Genomic DNA, 19,527 nt, shown 5'->3' with positions numbered 1-19,527 from the left:
GCAGTTCATATTTAACATATCTCAATTCCAAAAATAAGTTCATATAACATAATACCTTTTAATAACTTAAAGGGTGTGTCTTTGTCAACTTGTTATTTTTCTGTCAAAAGCAAGGAATAAAGAAAAAAGAGATGTGGACACTATAGGATGGCGTAGAGAGATGTTGAAAGAGGCTGGCTGAAAGAACAGAAAAAAGAATGCGAGTGAAAATGACCTTCGAAGATAGAGAGTGAGCGGATGGAGAGGAGAACAAGCCAGACAGAACAAATGACCTCAGCTATAAAAGTATTAGTTAAGGTGAGGGTGTGAAAAAGGTTGGCCAATGAGCTTTTATTTATAGCAACAGGAATATAACTCTATCTTCTACCTTAGTGCAACATGTGTGTGTGTTAGTGTGTTGTCTTTGTATCCCATCCTATCTGCTTTAGCTGTGTTCACAGATCACCTTTATGTTTCACCAGTAACTTTATGTGTGTGTGTTTTCTCATATCTCTGCTCAAGGATATTGATGACACCCTCATTTCTCAATATCAGCCCACAAACTCCCCACCTGTCCAGCAGATGTGTAAAATAAAACCTGTCGTCTGGCCTCGGCCAGCATACGTCAGGATCAGAAAACAAACACCAGTCGGCGAGCCAATTCATCTTTATTAGGAATTTATATTTAGCACATCATGATTATAACCTATTCAAGCTCAGCAGCTTCCCTCCCGCAACCAAATATCAGAGGTGTCTTGGTTTACCACTAAACGCTGTTTGTCACGGTCAACCACAGTCGAAATGATAAACTGCAATTTGGGATATTCAGATGGTTTATGAGATCAGATTTTAAATGTGTAGACAATTTCAGGAAGTGGTTTGGACTCTAATTTCCTGACCTAAATCTGTTTTGGCAAACGTATTGCTTAATAACTGTAAATCAAGAAGCAACTATAATTGTCAGAGTAGTAAATCTCTCTCATTTTTAAATATTTATGCCCATTTGCTGCCATGCAAACAGCTGTTTATTTCTCAGCACTGAAAAACACATTGATTAGATACACTAATTACGTGGGTAAATGTTTCCTTTGGGCTGAAACAAGTGATTCTTGATGCCAGGACACACAATGGGAGTGTTTGATGGTGTGTGTGCAAGCAGTGATATTTGCAAGTCTTTGAATGCTTGTATACATTTCAGTATCATTGATTGCTTTGATAGTGTCCACCATTGACCTTTTCTATCTTCCCATCCAGTGATAGTAATTGAAATGGTTATTTATTCATAAAGGTTTGCTGTGGTTAAGTGATTGTACAAAAGGTCGCAGAAGGAAATAAACACTTTTAGGAATATTTCACCTAAAAATGAAAATGTGCTGCACATTTACTCTCAGGCAATCCAAGATGTTGACGAGTTTGTTTCTTCATCTGTAAAGATTTGGAGAAATGTAGCAATACATCACTTGCTCACCAATGGATACTCTGCAGTGAATGGGTGCCATCAGAGTGAGAGTCCTAACATCTGATAAAAACATCACAATAATCCGCAAGTAATCCTCACAATTCCAGTCCATCAAATAATGTCATGTGAAACTCCAGGTTTGTAATAAATGCATCATTTAGATATTTTTCAAACCATTGCTTCTGGCTATTATACGAGTCCTGTACTCATATTTCTTTCGCTGATGAAAAAGTTGTCTCGTCTGAATCAGGAGAGAAATGTACACAGATCAAGCACCATTTACGAGTGCAAACAGTTCTAAACAGGTCTAAACAAACATGCCAGTATATTTTGATGTGAAAAGGCAACAGAGGATGGAGTTTTCACTATTTGTGGTTACGTCCACATATATTTCCTGTGTTTGACCCTTATTTTGTTTTAGATTTACTTTTTAGCAGATATTACATTTTGAGATATTACACAAGTTGTCAAATTGAAGATGGAAGACCAGCTGTAGACCAGTCTGGACTGGAATGAAATTCATGGTGGTCTAAGCTGGTATGTTAGAAGGGTTTGTCTGTGTATGTGTAAACCAAATGCCCTGATTATGTTTTTTTTCTAACAGCTGTGAGACAAATAAAAGGGCTGCTTCATCTCAACCTCAGTTTGAGATCACTGTGTGTCCCAGTTTGTGTGCATGGAGGCACTGGCACCTGAAGTGATGCTTTGAACGCTCCATCTGTCAAAAACCTGTCTTGGCACATACAGTAAGCGTAAAACCCAGATCTGTCCACAGATATCACACCACTGAAAGTGACTGTAATTTTGGAGTTTGCAGGTGGGTCCACAGGACATTTATAAACATTTTACATTCAAAGATATCATTTCCAATATGGATTCTTCCGTTTTAGATTTAATTAACTTTACTTGATAACATTTCTGGCTTGATTTTGTTTTAAGCTTGGCCTGTTCTAATCTCTATTGCCTCAAAAGTTCAAACAGCACCAAGCGTTTGCAGCCAATCCAATTATTTTCTTGTTTTGGTTTGCAGCTGATGTGTCAGTGATGAAGGTAATGTCTTCCTGACTATTTCCATATAAATAGAGATCTCCGGCACCAGAGTCACAATCCTTTTGTAGGTTTGTGCTATGGGAATCGTTTCTTTGTTATAAAAAATAAAGCCTGTGAAGAGCCTGTGACTGCTTCTGATCTCATTCAGTGCGTATCAGATGGTGACTGGATAAAAGCAAGATATTTTTGTGCATTTGCAGATTTTTGGAGCATCATTGTTCTTTTATAAAATACTTCATATGCTAGCTGTTTAAATCTATATAGAAAAGTTTAGAAAACATCACTAAGCATTGCTGACCTGCTTTGATTGCTTGCATTCCTTCATTATTAGCTCGCAGAGTGGCACTTTACCATTTGCAGTATGTTTATTTATAATCGCCAGCGTGATATGTTAAAATATACAGTGACACAATCTCTCTGTCTCTCTCATGCAGACACACACTTCAGTAGCAGCGTTCAGCTCTGGGCGAAACATAGTGGAACAAAGGGTTTAGTTTCTGACTCCTTACCCTGCAAAACAAACCCTGGTTGCAATTAAATCTTGCCTGGGTGGAAACCACACAGAAAGACAACAGCAGCGTGTTCAGTGTAATCAAATAGGATCGTGCTAACCACATATCTGGGGCCTAGGTTTCATTTGCAAAGATGAGAGTGCCAAAACACTATAAAACTAATTGTTCTTTCTGATTTGGCTTTCTTTTTTTTCTTCAATAAATGTTTTGGAAGCAGCTTTTTTGGAATTGATCCTTAGCAGAAAGCTTGATTCACATGCCATCTGACCAATCATAATGCAGAATCCGCTATTTTGTCCAACAAACAAATCAGACAGGAGAGTAGATTAACTTGTATTGATGTCTTTCCGCGGTTTAAATAAAATACCTTCTGATGTTCATTCATGTTTAATTCATGCTTAAATAAATATGAAGAGATGATCGGTTCACGTGCCGCTTGAACTGAGGTTCTACAGCAATCTGTCATGATACATTAAAGAGCCACAAAACGGTATTTATGGTTTTAAGTTCTTCAAAAATAACAAAATTTGATGCTGCGTTGTTAGTTTTCTCTTTGCTCTGCGATGTGTTTTTCACTGCATGAGAAGATGATGTGTGATGTGATAGTCGCATGGCTTGTTGGACATACTGTAGCAACAGTAATGAAGGAGGGCGGGTCTTTGCGAAGGGTGAATTCTGATTGGTCAGTCGCGCCAATCCAGCAGTCAAATCTTTGGTAAAATAGTTAAATATATATACAAAATTGAATCAAATCAACCAGCTGATATTTGGAAATTCTCCTTGTAATAATCAGGATAATATACAGTCAACTTTGGTCAACATCGATTGAAAGAAGATGTGCTATTCAGGATCACTTATTCAGGTTGCTCAAATCCATCCGTCCACATTGATGTGTCTATATTTTATGTTTGACCAAATTCCAAATCTAATAATAACGCTTTCTGTTGTCATGGTAATTTAAGAGAATATTCTACCTGTGACTGACCTACTGTTCTTCACCGATCTTCCTTTCTATTATACTTCTTTCAGTCTCATCTGTTACTTCTGTTTGTGAAGACTCTGACCATACGAAAACAGCATCATTATGATAGCACAAGGGGCTCTTTGAGACATTAATCAGACCAGAAGCCTCTCCCACTCCATCAGCTATGCCTTATTCTCCATTACAAAGAGAATTAGTCTGCTCTTGCAGTACACCAATGCCTTTACAGAATACTAATATGAGTCCAACACACAAACCCAGATGTGTGCCCGGGAAAGTAAGACAGGACAAGGCGTACTTGCACACACACATGCATTCATACAAGCCCACATATATCCACCTGCTCACAGCTTGTCCTCTGCTTTAACGTCTTCTGTCCAAACAAGACCTTCAGCTTCCTTCTGCATGATCCTGCCTGGATGTCTTTACCAGAATTCAGGCAAATGAATGGCACACTGCAGAGATACTTTAGAAGTTAATGCGAATTCAGGTTTTTTTTTTCTCTCTTTCAAGATGTGGAGCAAATTTTGATTAAAAACGCAAATATTTCCCCATTATGACCATTCATCCATTTTCATTTTAATTGAATTCCGGAGTGCACAAGTGAGAAAAATTGAACTGATGGCAAAAGGTGAATGTGATCCGGGAGTTAATTCCTCAGAGTCTCAAAATGCCACTACATGAGAAAAATGAGCCATTATCCTGAACCATTACCCATAGTCCACTGCAGTGAGTCCGTGTTGATGCAGCTGGATCTCCTTGATATTCTAGAGAGACTCTGAGATGGAGCAGGTAATTATAGGGAACTTGAGTTTATCTCTGATTATGCCTGTGTTTGTGACTCCAGAAAATGGAGATGACTCTATCAAACATCTGTTAAGCATATGCAATGCATTAGCAATAACCACTGAGAATTTCCTTGCAAAAAAATTACAAAACCATTTTTCTCTCATGTTCTTCAGAATTAACTTTTACATATACAACTGGTCTTGATGGGCTGCTGCATTAAAAAAGGTTTAATGGTCTCCAATTCAGACTGTATTAAAGCACACTATGGGTTTGAATGCGAAGTATGTAATTTACTGTGAATATTTTACTGGAGTTCAATTAAAATCATCAATAATTTCAGTTTCACTAAAATATCTTGCACTGATATGAATCACAATTGGCCCAGAACTCTGCACACAATGTCCAAAAAGTCACAGAGAAGCTAATTTAATTCTCTCCATGGTTTTTTCTTTGCTTTAGATATCTTTCCTACAGATGAAAGTGATAATGTACACCTTAATTCAATAGTTCATGATGAAAACAGTCTATGATCAAATTATTGTTGATTAAACCATTGACAACAAGGCCAGAAGCAGCTTGTGGGAGGCAGAGAGACAGGCAAATGGACACGTTTAAGATGATTGATGTCGCTAAACATAATGTGAGTGCGGGACTCTTGTAAATAGCTTGTGAGATCATTATAATTCAGACTGCCTTGAATAATATGAAATCAGGCAGGATTTGCACCAATCAACCATACAGACAGTGTAAGTGACCACAGGAGTAATAGCTCATTCTAATAATAACATTTCTATCATTTCAGTGTATGAGAGATTCTGGTCAATAATCATTCTGACTATTTCCTCCGTGATTGAGAGCACTTCATCAAATAGTTTTTCTGCTGTACTCTGACGCAACCTGAGTTCAAGGAGAAACTCTTCTTTTCTTAAGGTAATAAAAAAGAAAAATTCTTCTTGCTAAGCGAAAGAGGGAGAGAAAAGAGAAAGTTATTGCAAGTAAAATAATTGCAGATCAAAGCGGAGCACTTCCATCGTTCATTTTGAAGAAATTCTATTCAGTGGCACATACACAAGGCATATGACTTAACTGTCTGAAGATTTACCATTGCAAGTCAGTGGCTTTTACCCTTCTGTGAGCACAATCATTTTCAATACAGTGACAATAATTTAGAATGCATTGAAAATCAGATTTTAAGGACACTGTATATCATATCACATATTTGACTTTTAATTGTTTGTGATCATTGACAATATAAATAGTAATATACCCAAATATTTACTGGAGATATGACAATATGAATATTCATGATGATGCACTTAATCTTTTTAAGTTTTAGCATTATTATTATTTACATTGTATTATTATGATAATTATAAATAGTATTAAAAACGCATGAATTTGAACTTTCTCTTAGAGGACACTTTTTTCACTTATTTCAAATGTTAAAATGTTTTACAATTTCTCACTGCATTACCAACTAATTTTTTTTTTTTTTTTGTGGTCTGTTTATGCTGTAGGTCTGTCAGTTTAATTATATCTTTTTTATTTAGCATTTCCATCAGTGGTTTAGTGAGAAAAGCATTTACATGTAAATTGCATGTATGCATTTGACAGACTATTTTATCCAAAGTTGCGGGGCATTCAAGTTACATGCTTTATTATATTTTGTGCTCCAGCAAATCAAATGCATGAACTTCACATAACTAGTTCCATGATCCACTGGTTGAGCTACAGGAATACTAAAAAACAAAAGATTGAAGAACTTGAAACACATACTATATGTATCAAGATTAAATGGAAGGGGAACTGGAATAGGGCATAACTTGCAGCCAATGAAGACACTCCTTTTATTTGTGAGTGAAACAGGAGCCAATCATGTAGTATGGCTAACAGGAAGTTTGTATAGTAGTTTGTTTCTACTAAGCCCTCCTTCCATTTAAAGGGCTACTTCTGATGTATTGAGCCAGACACGATGATCTACAGCCTAATTAATTCCAAACTATCTTTAGGGTGCATCTGTGTTTTACTAGCTTTGATGACAGCGTGGGTACAGGTGGTGATCTGTTTTATATGTAGATCAGCCTTTCACTGTGGAGATGGTCTGGTGGTTAAGTTGTTAGGGAAAGAGTTTGTTGATATGGACTTGCAATGACACTGTAAGTCATTTATGACAACAGAGTTTGCCAAGCTAATAATCTCTAGGTGAAAAGACATTAAATTTCCTGGAGAGGCACCGGTTTCTGACATAATTAGTCCCAAAGAGCTAGACATGGAAAGAGAGAGGACACTGATATACAGTTATCACAGTCTGACTTTTTAGTTTGATTTTCTTCCTTTCTACTTCTCTTGTCAATAATCCCAAAGTCTGTTCTGTTTCTACTTTTTCTACACATTGTTTCTCTGCTCACACCCCTCTTCCTCCAACTTTTCCTTTGGATTTCTCCCTGAGGTGAATAATGATTAGAATTGTAGACAGTGGAATTGACTTTGAATCTTTATCTGAGATCCAGATATTCAAACCTTCACTTTCTGAAATTAATAAAAACATTGTGCCTTGGACAGGTTTGTTCACTATCACCGACTCACAAATAACAAATAGAAAATGCATAAAATGGTATATTCAAAGCAATATAATTACAGCTCCTGGTTTTATTTGTGAGTTCAGTCTAACATTTTTATGGTGTATGGAAAGGATCACTTCAAACAGTGTAATACCCCATAATAAACTAATCACAATAAGCCATTACCTTCTCTATAAGCTCTTTTTACATTCAGTTTCCTTCTAGGCATATTTATTCACATTAAATCAGGGATAAGCCAGCTGCACATTCCTGTAAACCTTACATTTAACACTACTTAAACGGCAGGGATCCATGTGTTTCTAATCTCCAACATGCTGTGAATACAAAAGACAAACAGTGGAATAATGGAATATTCATTTAATTGGGCATCATTAAAACCACCCTTTTACAGCTGTTCTTTGAGTATGCAGGGTAATTAGTTCTTATTTGTCATAATGCGAATGAAAGATCAGAAACAAACTAATTTAAAATCTCTTTTTAAAAAGGCCGGTTTAAGTCTGAGATGAAAATAAATAAATAAATACAGCATTATTATAGGAATGCGCTGGTTTGACAAATCAGTTAAAGAATGAAAGAATTTATATATATATATATATATATGTGTGTGTGTGTGTGTGTGTGTGTGTGTGTGTGTATGTATTGTAAAATATATTGCCACATGTTTTTAATGTTATCTTTGTTTTAAATTTAATCTAAATGTTATCTTGGCCAAAACAATATTTTGTATGTTCCCTATTTTTGCAGTTTGATTAATTGTGTGTGTGCCCAAAATATTTAAGCATGTGCTGGTAAGAAATATACTTTTTTTTACATAAAAGTGAAAGGTATCATATATATCCAAGATATCATTGCTGTTGCTAAAGCTAAAATTGTTTTTTTTTTTGCAGACAGTCATCTTTAAAAGCACTGTGAAGTTTGTGAACGTGATGGTGCGTTCTGAATGGCTCTTATATATGAACGCTCTGCCACCTGCTGGTGCGTCACAGACACTCTAGCCAATCACGCTCACGCGCAGGGAGAAGCCTTCCTCTCGTGCGCTCCGGGAGATTCCAGTGGCCTGGCAATTAGTGACCAGGGTGATACGGGGAACCGACACTCAAATATCCAGACAGCAACGGACGCTCAATGACAAGCCGTGCATTCCTGGGGAGGAACAACGCGCTTTTAGTGGATCTACCAAAATGCAGAGGAGTGGCAAGAACAAGTTATTTCCTCTGAGCATCTTTACCTTTCAGTGAACTCTAGCTAGTAAGGTAAGCAGTGTTAATAACGTTAAGAATTACATTAAATTAATAGCGTAAATAATTAATAAATTAAGCTCTGCAAGCACAGTAAAGGTGTTGTATTTTACAGTTTCGATAATGTTTCAGTGAACTTACATTTGTGCAATTTAATCACACTGTAAGAATATCTTTCTGGAATTGACTGAATTTGTTTTATAATAGGCTATATAATCAATCCGAATATAATCTTTCCTTATTATTTACAAAAATAGCGTAGCGTCACTATTGCAAGCCATTTAACATTTTTTAGTAGGGTAATGGAAGGATTTTATTTAATTTTTTTAATTAACGAGACTTTTCAGTAGATAAAACCATCTTGCTGATAAAATAGCGGACTGCTTTCTAAAATGTTTCTCTGCAAGTATTACACAAATCAAATCTTGCCCCGTGTTTGCTGTCCGCTGTTTGGACTCGGAGCTAGCGATGCCCTAATCGCGAATGGATCTTTTGAATCGGTTCTTTTAATGAACCGATCAAACTGGTTCGCATAACGGTCTGAATCATTTGTTCGACTCACTGGCGCACTGAATCGTTTGTCAACTGACAGGACTGAACACGGAGAACAACATGACCGCTGAATAAAGTGGATATTTGCATACAATCAATTGAAATCGAACCTTGAAAAATCCTATAGATTAAGCGACGAAGAAGGTGTTTATTTTCAACATATGCACAGCTTGTGAAAGACTGCATGTAAATGTTTTCCGAACGAAAAAATGAAAACAGTTTCAGTACACAAATGCATTTAAAGCAGCAAACAGAGCCATCGTATAGCCTAACCATTATTTTTATATAAAGTATTTTGCTACTTTATCATGTTAAATGGATATATAGTAAGCTATGTCAAAGTATTAGAAATGATGATGAGCACCATGTTATCCTGTGTGCTTTATATATTTAATAAATATAAAAATATGAAGTAGCATATAGGCCTATCTTACTTTTTTTCACATTGCATCTTTTTCCGTGGAATATTTAGTAGCCTAACTTAGCAACAATTTATATTTCGCGCAGCACTGTGCAAAACCTTTAGCCTAGCTAAATCATGATTGACGCACGACGATTGTTTCAGTGTTTTAAAGCGTATGTAGATGTTTAAGTAATTGCGAGAGAGATTTTAACTATTTTGCGACCTTTATTGTGATTTGCCTTAATGGTGAGCAGAGCACGCGCAACTGTGTGCTGATGAACCATCTCGCGGGGGAGAAGCGATGAGTGATGTGTTATAATAACCAGTGTGCCAGAAGTGCTCATCCGCAGATATTTTGTTTGTTTCGGGAAATCCGAAAGCGTGACAGGGTGAACTGAATCGGAAACATCCATGAACTTTCATGTTGTGAAAGTTCGCACGCGCCTTTGCGCACAGGTCGGAATCTTTAAGAAGATGAAACTGATGGAAACGGAGGGCGGGGGTGTAGTGAAGGAATGTTCTGAAATTAATTATATGTCAGTCAATGAGATGTCAATCAATGTATTCCCCCTCTAGAGTTAGTCTGCACTATCAACAAGTAATGTGCCATTATGCATAGTAGGCTATATAAATTTTATGTATTGAACACACACACATATAAATATAGATTTTTTTGTCTGCAATTTTTTATTTTTGCATAATTTGTAATTAGTTAACTGTGTGAAGTTACACCATGAAACAAATAACAACTTATCCTATAAAAAAATATGACATTTATGAAAAATTCCAAGTGTGACAAGCCCAGGTCTCCCCTAAATATATAATAAGAGCCAGCTAGTATTTTATAAGGTAATCACTTTTGACATTGTTTTACAGAAGAGCCTTTCATTCAATAATGCAAGGGCCAATAACCAAAGGGCACAAAATGTTTAATGCATTTTGATTCGGCCAGTCCTTTTAACTCACAGGTGTCCACAGACTGACGGCGTGCTGGTGTCAAATAGTGATAAGAGCAGCTCATGTTTAATGCATTAGGTCTTATCTGCACTGTTTGGCCCTTAATAGTGTGGAAATGGCAGCAAAGAACACAGTGTCCATTCCTGTCTTTGGGAAAAGAGTTTCAGATTGTGTGTGTCTATGTCTGCGTGAGAGAATTGGCCGGAGGATCAGATTAAAGGAAGGAGGGAAGAAAGATACGGTGGAGTGCGCTATGTCCTTATATGAAAGGATTTAAAACACCTTCTAAGAAGTGAAGTGATCCTTGAAAATTTAGGCCGCCCTGTCTTTCTTACAAAGTCCGTTTTTCCTCATTCTTTTCTTTTCTTTGTACTTTCCGTCTCTCCTCAGTCTCATAACCTCCACACGCTCATACACTCGCTCCTACACATACATACAACAACAACACACACACATACATTATCTTTCCTGTCTGCAACTTTCTTTCTTACAGCCTCACGAGGTATTGTGTTAGATCTATCTATCTATCTATCTATCTATCTATCTATCTATCTATCTATCTATCTATCTATCTATCTATCTATCTATCTATCTATCTATCTATCTATCTATCTATCTATCTGTCTATCTTGTCTTTAAAAACTTCTGAAACCGTTAAATGTAACACAGGAAGAACAAACATCCACATCCATAAAGTACCCACCTGTCTTTCCTCCTGTCAGTCATGCCTCATTAACTTGTTATCATTAGGCAAACATAATTTTAAAATGATTTTGCAATGTGTGTATGCTTCACTAGTCTGCTAAGGCTATTAAAAGATACACCTCTAAAGAATCACTCAAGAAAAACAATGTCAGTACTAGGTATCACGATTTTAAAATTATTATTATTTTTTTGTCTAGAGGGAAGTCAAAATGGTCAACTCTACAGCGCTAAAAGTATTTTAAATGGATCAAAATATTGTTGATTAGCCTAATGTGTTAATTGATTGGTTATGTTAGTCGAATGCCATTATCCTTTGTGAAAGTCTTCAGGCAGAATGAAGTAAATTAATGGATTAAACCAATCAAGGTGTGACAAGACCAGTCAGGGTCACATTGATGTGCAATAAAACAAAAGCAAACACATTTGGTATTCCATTGTAGCAGTGCTTGTTTGACCTATCTTGGCTTCCGTAGTCTTCTCAGACCTCCCCAATGTCAAATGGCTGAATGTGGTGCCTGAAGCAAACACTGACATGCTGGACTGCATGTCCTCACCTTGGAATGTGGCTAGATTGTCTATCATGCTTTAAAGACATTTTTAAGAATACAGGGATTATTATATTTACAAAAGCCTGTCCAGTGCTGTGTTTGGGTGGCTGGTAGAATTACGGAAATAAATGGACTCAATCTATTTCTATGTTGCTTCTGGCTGTTAATGTTAATCTAGCCTGAAGGCTATATGAAAACGTCAGTTTGTAGTCTATCACTCACTGCAGCACCTGGTGTGTTTTCATGGTCAGATCCCTCTGATAAATATCCAAAGCATCTGGACCAATGGGTTTGGACAGACTTACCTTTGATTTGGATTTAGTTAGTACCCTGCAGTGCTGACTTGGTTGAAGACATTTGCTGTTACATAACTTCTGAGTTCCATTTAATATTTGTGTTTCACTTTATCATTCTTAGTAGTGGATCATTGCACTAGGAAGCTAACACATTCATTTGAAGCCTATCTGTTTCCTTTTCAACTTCCTCAAGTATGTGACTCCCCAGAATATGCTGGATTGCACTGCTTTAAAAGCCTTTAAGACAGCTCATTGATTAGAGACCCATTTTCTTTGATGCATTGGTTTAATTTAGTCGTCTGAGATCAAGATGTCTCTGTTTTTCATTGCCAGAGAGAACTTGGTTGGACTTCATTGAACAGTGATACAATTCACAATGCAATGCAAGTCATTATTATCCTTGGGAGGTAATATCTTCCACCTGTGTCACCAAATATTATTGAATTGACCTTTGTCAGAAATTGAGTTCACAACCCAAGGAAGATGAGTTCACGTGTTTTCAAAGTCTATCATTCTCCTGTGTAACAAGTTTGGATTTATGCACTGAATGGGTGAACTCGGTTATACTAATGCGTAGCTTATAGTGGTACTAAGGCAGTTACTCTGACACAATCCCCATTAGCACTCTAGATTGCTGGTTTATAATCCCTCTTATTAAGTGTTCTTCTGACAAATGTAATCCAGACATGATCCAGTCATGAGCTATGTGACTCTCATCCAATGGTAGCTCTTCATGTTCCACCTAAGATGATTTACTTCTATACAAAGTGAATGTGGACTCTGAATTTATAGTTGGCGTGGTAATAAAGGCTTTTAATTTAAAGTCTATTTACAGTAAATTCAGCATTGAATGACAGAAGAAAAGCAAAGTGGCTTCAGAATTCATCTGCAGTGTTTTTAAAGGTTTTCTTACACAAGTGGTCAAACTAACACAAAAACAATCAATCAGGGTTGTCAATCAAGCTGGTTCTGTAGACACAATGAGTGACCACCCTGAGGGCCTGTTGTTAGTAGGGGTCTTTCTTTAGTCTGTGATTTAAGTTTTACGCAGTGTCTATAATTTGTCTTATATAAACATCCTAGTTTTTTTATTTTTTTATTTTTTAATAGTATTTGGTTCTTGGTAGTAGCTACTGTTCATTTTTTATAACTAATTTATGGCAGGGAATGTTGTACCTTCTGACTCTTGTTACTAAATTTTTTCTATTTCCCAAGACATGACTCCACTTGAATGTTTTAGGGTACACTAGATACATTTGAAAACGGCATTTTCGTTTCAAAACACTCTCCATCCAAACTAGCGTTTTTAAGAATTTTCTAAAACTTTCTCATCCGCACTGAAATGTAGGAAAACACTAAATTTTCTTTCCTGTGGATGTGTAAAATCAGACAGGTTTTCACACAATTCTTCAGGCAGGATCATTTTATTTAGGAAAATATCTCACCATTGACTGACACATCCACGTTGCATTCACTTACGATTATATGGTTTGATCTAAAACACATCTGGTCTCACGTTTTGTGGCAGGACAGCAATTGCAAGTACATTTTCTGTTTTCTTCCCACATGAGAAAATACTATAGTAATTTATAGTAAATACTACAGTGTTTTTGAACCATGCTATAGTAAAGTACGTGAATTAATTTGTTGTAACAATTATAGTAATATAAACAAATTACTTTACCCAATACTGTACTATGTTTTCTACAACTATAGGGTATATTATATTACGATATACTCCAATTTACTGTAGAAATAACTAAAGTATACTACAGTATTTATTACAATTCAGTTCACTTAATAATACAGTATGCTGTAGCATTCATTAATAACAAAGTGTTGTAAATACTATAATATAGAGAGTATCATACACTTTACTGTAGTGGTTCAAAAATACTATAGTATTTACTAGAAATTACTATAGTATTTTTTCAGGTGGGATGGCATGACTGTGATATGAAGACTGTACGAAGTAACATATTTTAGCAAAGGTGAATAGCACAAAACAGTCACAGTAATACTAATTAATTATTTTTATTATCTATTAAAAATTAAATAAGGTTATCACTTCCTAAACCTTGAATTTGTCAAAAAAAGATAGCGATCAAAGAGAGCTCCCATTTTATAATCTCTGAAGCTGTCAGTCACTTTAGTTCAGCACAAGTTCACCCTTGAAAAAACTCCAGTTATTTATATACTGTTCACACTTCGTTGGTCATACTGAAAGGAAGTGAGCAGAACAATGTTTCGAGTGGTATTAAGTTGTTTTAAATGTCTCTGATTGACCATTTTATTCACATATTTATGTCTTTGATTGGCTACAATGCTTAGTGGTATAAACACATTGTAAATAGAAACTCTTGACACTCTTAATTACTCATTACTTTGTTATACTGTACTGCAGAAAAGCTAGTATCATTATTATAACACAGTTTATAACAGGTCGTTTGTTGTTGTCATTGTGTGCTAGTTGTAATGGCTGCTATAAACTTGAATGCATACTGATGCCTAGTGGCATTGATGCAGCATCATGCAAAAACAAAAGGTTTAATTTACCAATACCACAATGGAAATGCTTGAAATGCTGTCAGCATGTAAGCTCTCATTCGTCAACCAACTTTATGTAAGATATTTTTAGTCTATATTTTATGACTGCAGACATGTGTAAAACATTTTATTCAGCAAACATTACTGATAGCAGCTTTATCCACACTACAGAAAAAATCTTGGTTACACAAGCACCATGGACAAAATTGGTATCTTGCTGTGTCTTTGAATTTGCGTGGTTTGGTAGTTCTTTAGTGTGAATTAGAAAGAGCTCATTGGAGGTCATTGTTCACTGCCAAAGCCATAAGAGCCAACCACAGAAAAAGTCCAACCTGATCATTGTTCTCCCACAGAAGAGAGTAGCGGGCGCCATTCAAATTGGAAACAGGTCTTGCATTGGCAGAGCTTTCAGAACTCATCCATTTGTAGCCTGTGGGCTGGGTTAGGATTGGGATCCTTTAGTTCACTCTCTTTCCCTGACGCTTTACTTTCATGTTTAATTACATCACTAATTTGGGGGTGGAGTAGGTATTTAGTAAACCACTTAATGTGATTGAAGCCGGCTTATATATAGACACCTGGGGTCCTTAGACTGGAACCGTGTCAATTTACTGCTGGTTCTGGTGTGGTGAACCAGTGATTCAAGGGCTGTGTTTGAGTGTTCAGTGAGCGGATGAGCCGACGCTGACTGAGCTGCGGTGCAACATTGTTTCCCTGTGAGACCGTGAATGGGCGAGCGAACTATGGCAAAGTAATGCCAAACGACTTCCGTGGTTAACAAGTGTCGACTGGATACCACGATTACAGTGGGATGTTTACATCCAATTTAGTGCTTTCTATTTCACTGTTAATGCTACGACAGACCTGTACAGCTACACCTGAGTTGCTGGCTGCTGTTCTCCATATTGTGTGATTTGATTGTGTGGTGCTGCTTATAGTATATATTATTCTATTTTCATTTCTTTTGCTGTTGTTTGTTTTTCCTCTAGCCTTTTGGCGATATGTTATTGTATGTGAGTGTATTAATTGTATGTCACAGGCTAGAGTGGTTTTATTTACTTTCTTTTTTTTTTTCATTTGTATTTCATTTATTCCCAAATCTTTTGTTGTTTGTTTATTTTTTTTTTATTTTTTTTTTTTTGTAAACGGCCTCTGTGTGGGTGGAGCCAGGGTAGTGCAAGAGACTTCACTGTAAAGTGGGTTTTTGTTCTTCTTTTCTTTCTTTTTTTTTTTTTTTTTTCTTAAGACATTTGCAGTGCTGTGTAGTGTGAACCTTAATGTCTATTAACCATACTTATTAGTGCTGTGAGTTTGCGGTGTGTAGACGTTGAGCTCTAGTGTGTACTACTTATAAGGCTCTGTGCCTCTGTCCACTGGTGGTAGTGAGAACTTGGCCTTCTCTTAGTGCTTTCTCAAACCGCTCTACTGGCTCCCATGCTGATGATTTGTTGACTTCTAGTTATATTTATTTTGTTTGACTTATTTATTTTTGTTTACATTCAGGCCAACCAACACCTTCAACTATTTATTAATAAAGATTGTATTTTTATACTTTTCTACGAACCTGTGTTTGTACCTTTTATTGGGGCAGAGTTCTCCTTGCTCTGACACTAGATACCAGCTAAACTCAAGGGGTGGCGTAGTCAGTTGTAGAATTAGGGGGCGCCACACATTGTATAACCAACAATCGATGGAAAATTTGGTTAGTAAGCTGCTCGCCTTATAGGACTAGAGCCCCCAAGTCTAAGTTGACATTCAGAAGCGTCCAAAAACGCAAACAAAGCAAAGTGAGATGAGGTCCAGGCGTGTATTGTCCATTATGAATATGCTGTAATTACTTCAGACATCTCAACAACTCAGACGCCATTGTGCAGCAGGAGAATTATTTACAACTTCCCTTCAAATAAGATTGCAACAAAGTGCACTTGCGCTAAATAGAAGCCCACAGCACCAATATACTTTCGATATGTGACATATTATATAAGAAACTCGTGTCTAGGCTGAATCTTGCATGGCAGAGGCAGACCAGCCAACATTGGAATTAAGATGAAATTGACAGAATTTGCTTCTAATATATTATTTACTGTTCGGACTGTAGTGCTATATCCCTGAGGGCTCCCAAGAGTAAACCAAGCTTTGTAAGCAACCCGACAGAGAAAGTGACCCCCGCCCCCTCACTGCGCAAGGCTGTGAGGTGCAGGAACACTCTAGAAAACATGAAAGACTTCACCAAGATGGCCTCCACAGGGGACCCTTGGGGAAAAATGCCTAGTGAATAAAGGAATGAACATTGACAAGGTGTCGTTTCTGTGAACTGGAGCGTTTTTGTGGAGGTCTTACCTTTTTCAATAGATGTCACCTCAGAGCAAGTATCATTTGGTTGCTCCCTTCTTCGGAAAACATTACATTGACATCTTTTTCTCTACTTTTACCTGTCTAACACAAATGAATTTTTTTTGTCTAGCTCTATTGCTAATTGAATAACAAGTTAAGCAAAAAATCAAAGCTATTCTTTTGTTAGCAGTCACTCTTGTGAGAATTTGTAGCATGCTGAGCGGTTCCTTCTGTATGAGTATAGTTATTTTGTGTGCCCTTAAACTACACTGTGTGTTGCCACCAACTGTGGAAGGTCTGGTTTGCTTTCTCTTGTTGTGTTCAATTTTAACAGCTCTGTCACAGAGCTGTAAACAAATTTTCCGGCTCTCCAAATCCTGTTGATTGTTGGTGGAGCCAATGCACCAATGCAACATTCTTCATTAAACTTGGCGTTAATAAATATTTATTTTGTCAGGGTAAAACCTAAAAAAGATGGTCCAACTGTTTTGTTAAGTTACAGGGATAATTCACCCAAAAATTATTTACTCACCATAATTTCGTTCCAAAAAAGCATTTTTTCTCCAGTGAAGGCTGTGGAAAATTATGCGTGTGTTCTGATGAAAAAAAAAATTGTTTGCAAGAAAAAAAAATCTAATATTTCATGATTGAATGGAAAATTGCCCATGGCAGAATTATTTTAATAATTGTTTTATTTATTTATATAGAGGGAGCAAAAAAAATTTAAAATGTAAAATTTATTGATTTTCTTTTTCTTTCAACTGCCTTTCACTTCTCACTATAGTTGCTAATAAAAGTGATAAGTGGACATTTGATCTTGCAAGTAATGAGGTTATGTGATGACAGTGTGTACTAACTGTTTAAACTATTTATTGTTGCAATATGCATTATGTTTAATTAAAAAACAGTAGGCATTATTTAGCACAGTATGCAGTAAACAGTAGGTTGATTTTGTTTTCTGAACTTAGCCTTATAGTCATCTCTCTGTCCATTATTTAAATCTTTTATGCGTTTGCTGTTTATGTGATGATTTCTTTTGTTATTTTCTTCCTTTCATCCCCTTCTGCGATCATAATTATGCTTCTGGGATTCAAATTTAGCAGTCAGAAGACACTATAATTATGCTCTGTTCATGAACTTTTAATGATTTGTCATTATTTATTAATATATTTGTATATTGAAGGCATTTTTCAGGATGGTAATATTAAGCCTGTTTCAGCCTGTTTGTGGTCAGGAGAGCAATTAACCTTTTTTTTTCTGATGTCACTTTTCTTCTTGTAGCTTTGCTTGGAGGAAGGAAAAAAAGCAGCTCATGAAGGATGATGACCTTGGGTCTTCCATGGCTGATTATTACCTTATGAGAAGCCATGGTTTCAGCAAATATAATTAATGCACCGTAAATTATGTTTAGGGACATCAACAAATAAATAAAGTATGAGTCAGGTCCTTCTATTTGGAAATATTCCAAATCCCTACCTTTGTCATTTCCATGGAAACACTGTGAATGCGCACTACATCATAATAAAAGGATGTCTGGATCACTTGGATTCTGTTTACAATAGAGGCAAATCAGCATCAGAATATTCCCTGGCAAGGTAAATTATCAGGGCTCAAGGATTCACAACATGAGAAGTTCTGAGAAGATTTTGAGAATTGTGAATTTTTTAATCCGTATTCTATTTTTTAAAATAGTCGAGACTTAAGACTTAAGTTTTTTTTTCATGTGCTAGTGGAAAAGCTAGTGGTAAATTATATTAAAAGAAAATGATAATTTCTGAGTTCTAGAATGTAAGATCCTTTATATTGGCTGACAGTTCCAAAAAAAAAAAAAAAAAAAGAGTAGAGTTCATTCCTAATTTGTTCATACTGGATGCGGTACACGTACAGGTATTTCCTCTGGACTGTCTCCCTGCCACATCATTAGTAAAAGATCTGTTAAGGTCATTAAAACAAAATATGACTTTCCAGTTAATCAGTCAGTGCTGGACTGCTGTCTCTCTCTCCATAATCTTAGCCTTGGTCTGCAATCGTAATCTTCATTTTAACGTGTGCTGTACTGTCATTCACCATCTCTATGCATCCCTCCCCCACTCACTGAGATGAACAAACATGGAGTGATTGAAGTGTTCAGACATCATAACCCCAAATCAACACAGATAATGTTGGAACAGTGGGAGTCCTCCCCAATTCAACACCATTCATTTCACAGACCTTTGCCTGCCTTTGGAGACAAGTCATATACCATCTGTCCATTTCATTTACCCTGCTAAACTTTTGAGTTCTATTGTAGGGTTTTTTATAGCATTGCATTGAGGTCAGTTCAGTCAATTAAAAAAAAAATGTGTTGAAAATTCAGTTGCTGTTTCGGTTTGCACTGCAATAAATTGACACAATACAACTTGCAACGCAGACAGATGCAAAATGGTAAACTCGAAAACAACCTAAATTAAATTCAGATTAATTCACAAAAAATTTCACAATTCATTGAGCCATTTATTTTTAATAGTGAAGCAAATAATCAAGATATGCAAATACATTCAAAGATGATTGCGAATTTGTTTTCTTGAATATAAATTGTACGATATTTGCATGCC

General features: G+C 36.3%; 1 protein-coding gene across 5 annotated transcripts in view; it reads left to right on the top strand.

Moving 5' to 3' along the window:
- The first annotated feature begins 8,351 nt into the window (after window positions 1-8,351).
- The window catches only part of chrm3a (cholinergic receptor, muscarinic 3a), a 96,258-nt gene continuing 85,082 nt past the window's right edge, over window positions 8,352-19,527 (top strand). For 3 of the 5 annotated variants that reach the window (XM_059520137.1, XM_059520135.1, XM_059520136.1), the window contains exon 1: window positions 8,352-8,606. The gene's annotated coding sequence lies outside the window, so the exon portion shown is untranslated. The remainder of the gene's footprint in view (window positions 8,607-19,527) is intronic. The other 2 variants (XM_059520138.1, XM_059520139.1) reach the window with 1 other exon arrangement.

The sequence above is a fragment of the Carassius carassius genome, chromosome 32 (assembly GCF_963082965.1).
Source record: "Carassius carassius chromosome 32, fCarCar2.1, whole genome shotgun sequence".
In the NCBI taxonomy this organism is placed as follows: domain Eukaryota; kingdom Metazoa; phylum Chordata; class Actinopteri; order Cypriniformes; family Cyprinidae; genus Carassius; species Carassius carassius.
This window is presented reverse-complemented; position numbering and strand designations above follow the sequence as displayed.